A 2,831-nucleotide genomic window follows, 5' to 3' on the forward strand; every position below is an offset into this window, starting at 1 on the left:
ACTAGAACATACTTCTAATCCGAATTGCTCACTCAACCAATCCTTGTGGGATTCGACCTCACTCTTTTGTGAGTTTTTTTCACTTGACGATAACCGGTGCACTTGCCGGAAGGAATTTTGCCGATCGTGCAATTTCCTAAATCGTAGCATATCAAGCTTATGCACATCAAGTTTATGGCGCCGTTGCCGGGGATTGGTTTTCGATTGACAATTCTCCAATTGGAAGTTAACTAGATTGAGCAATTTTTCTTTTCTTTTGTTAATAGTTTTTGTTTCAGTTTATTACTGCTAATTTTTGCAAATTTTAATTTGTTTTCTTTGCTTATTCACTTGTTAGCATACTAACCACTAGCTGTTTGTGATATTGCCTCACTATGGAATTTCCACTATCTTTGGATGAGTATTGTTTGAGACTGAGCACATTGCAAAAAAGAAAGGAGTATCCATCATCTTTTGGTCAATCAAAATTCATGAGAAACTCTCCACCACCACAGAATGATTCATGTTATTATGCTCATGGTGGGTGGGAGTATCAAGAACAGGAAATGGGGTACTTCCCAGAGCCACAAAATGGTCCATGTTTTGGTGAATTTGATCACTACTCAAGTTGTGGCTGGGAAGATCAAAACCAAAGAGATTTCACTTATTCACACCCCATTCATCAAGAGCCATCACCTCTGAATTATCCAACCTCACCTCCTAGTTTTACATATCCAAATTCTTCATCACTTGAGCATTTCTCAGCACAAAATTCCTTCTCAAATTCATACAATTCATTTCACTATCCACAAGACTCATTCCACTACACACAAGAGTCATACCACTACCAACACTCCAACCAAAGACTCTATCAGCCCACACAAAACACATACTCCCAGCCACCATATCACAGCCAAGATAATCAACCTCATCAACCCAATCCGAACCAATCACTTCATGATCAGTTAACCAGGATAGAAGGAATGCTTGCAACTATGGGCAGAGATGTGGCCGATTTGAAAAGCTTTAAGGAAGAAGTGATATCCAACTTACAAAATCAAGGTGCTGCCATTCAAAAGCTAGAAGCACAAATTGGATATCTATCAAAGCAAATCCCTACCCACAATTCTTCTAGTGATACCATGGCAAACCCAAGCGAGGAATCAGAAGAACAAGAAAGGGAGAAAGTCAATCAAGGGAGATCACACTCCAATGAAACAGAGAGTTGCAAAGAGGAAGGGTTCATTGAACCACAAATTCAGGAAGCTTTTGATGAACAGGATACTCCAACTGTCCAACAACAACCAAGTTCTGAGATCAAGGATGTGAAGGCAGTAGAAAAAAACACCAAAATGAGGATTGTGACCGAGAAACAAAGGACCATATCCATGAAGAAGAGAAGGTCGAAGAACAATCCAACTCCTGAGCCAACAAGCAAGTTCACTCAAGCCAATCACAAGGGAAAGCTTGCTGGAAAGAGGCATTCACAACAAGGGGCACTAACTAGCTCCTTTATCCACTTGAAGTCATTCCTCTTAACAAACTGGAGGAAGAGGAAGAAAGTCAGGAACAACATGTCAAGCTAATGACAGTAAACGAGCGTTTGTTGGGAGGCAACCCAACCAAAGGTAGTTTTTCTTTTCTAGTTATTTCAATAAAAGAGTTAAGTAGATTTATCTGTATTGCAAGGAGCTAAGTTTGGTGTTGCACACCAAAACAATTCAAGGGTGAATGTGAGATTCTAAGTTTGGTGTTCCACCAAAAATTTCATTAAAAGCACATTTCTACCTCAGCATGACTAGTTACTAGCTCCAACCAATCAGGGAAACTACTTAAACAATAGTTTAATTTCTAGTTCATAGTTTCTTTTTCTAGTTCATAGTTATTTTCTTAATAAAAGCACATGAGGTTTTCTGCATATGTCCAAATTGCTGCATATGGCAAGGAACTAAGTTTGGTGTTCACACACCAATCTAAGTTCAGAGGCCTACAAACATACATGCATGCTAACCAATTCTCAAAGTGCTTGGGGAACAAGCAACTTCTAATAGCTTTACAGGAAGACAATCAATCTCATGGAAGGAATATACATCATCATCAAAGAGAACACCAAGGCTAGGAAGGATGATGAACAACAAAGAAGATGCTAAAAGGTTGTATTGTCACTTAATTGCTTGTACTTTGAATTGCTGATATTGGAAGTTTGCATGCACCCCTGCTTTAAGTTTGAGTCATTGCAGTTTTTGTTTGTCTGTTTGTTTAATTTCCAAATAAGTGATAGTCTAAGTGTCTGGATAAACTTCACTTGCTTAAATGTATGCTTGCCATGCTTGTTCTGTTTCCAAAAATAAAAGAAAAGTTTGAACAAAAGTAACTTGGCTCAATTAGTGACAAATCAAGTAGAATTAAGTGGTGGTATGCATGCTTGATTGTTTAGTCAGATCACTGGAAATTGAGTGTAGAATTATCATTTTTTGTGTAGAATTTGAAAACTGTCTATGGATCTTGATGAATAAATGTCTTTGGCCATGAAAAAGAAAGAAAAAGAAGAAGAAAAAGCCACTGAAAAAGGGCAACCAAAAAAAAAAGCAAAAAAAAAATTGAGAAAATAAGCTAGGCACCAATGGTTTGAACTTCTGAGACAAATGCCTGTGGTGTTTATGTATTAAGGATATGCTTGGATGAATAGGTTCTGAGGAGTGTTTCAACACTTGGTAACTTGGGTTAACTAACCTGGGATTATCAACCAAAAGTCCATTATCAAGAGCAACCTAAATACAAAACATTTAGTCACACAAAGAGGTGCTGGGCACCAATGTCTCAAGAAGAAATGTGAACTAAAATGCCTGTAG

This window comes from Arachis ipaensis, chromosome B5, assembly GCF_059453495.1.
Source record: "Arachis ipaensis isolate K30076 ecotype BB chromosome B5, ASM5945349v1, whole genome shotgun sequence".
NCBI lineage: Eukaryota > Viridiplantae > Streptophyta > Magnoliopsida > Fabales > Fabaceae > Arachis > Arachis ipaensis.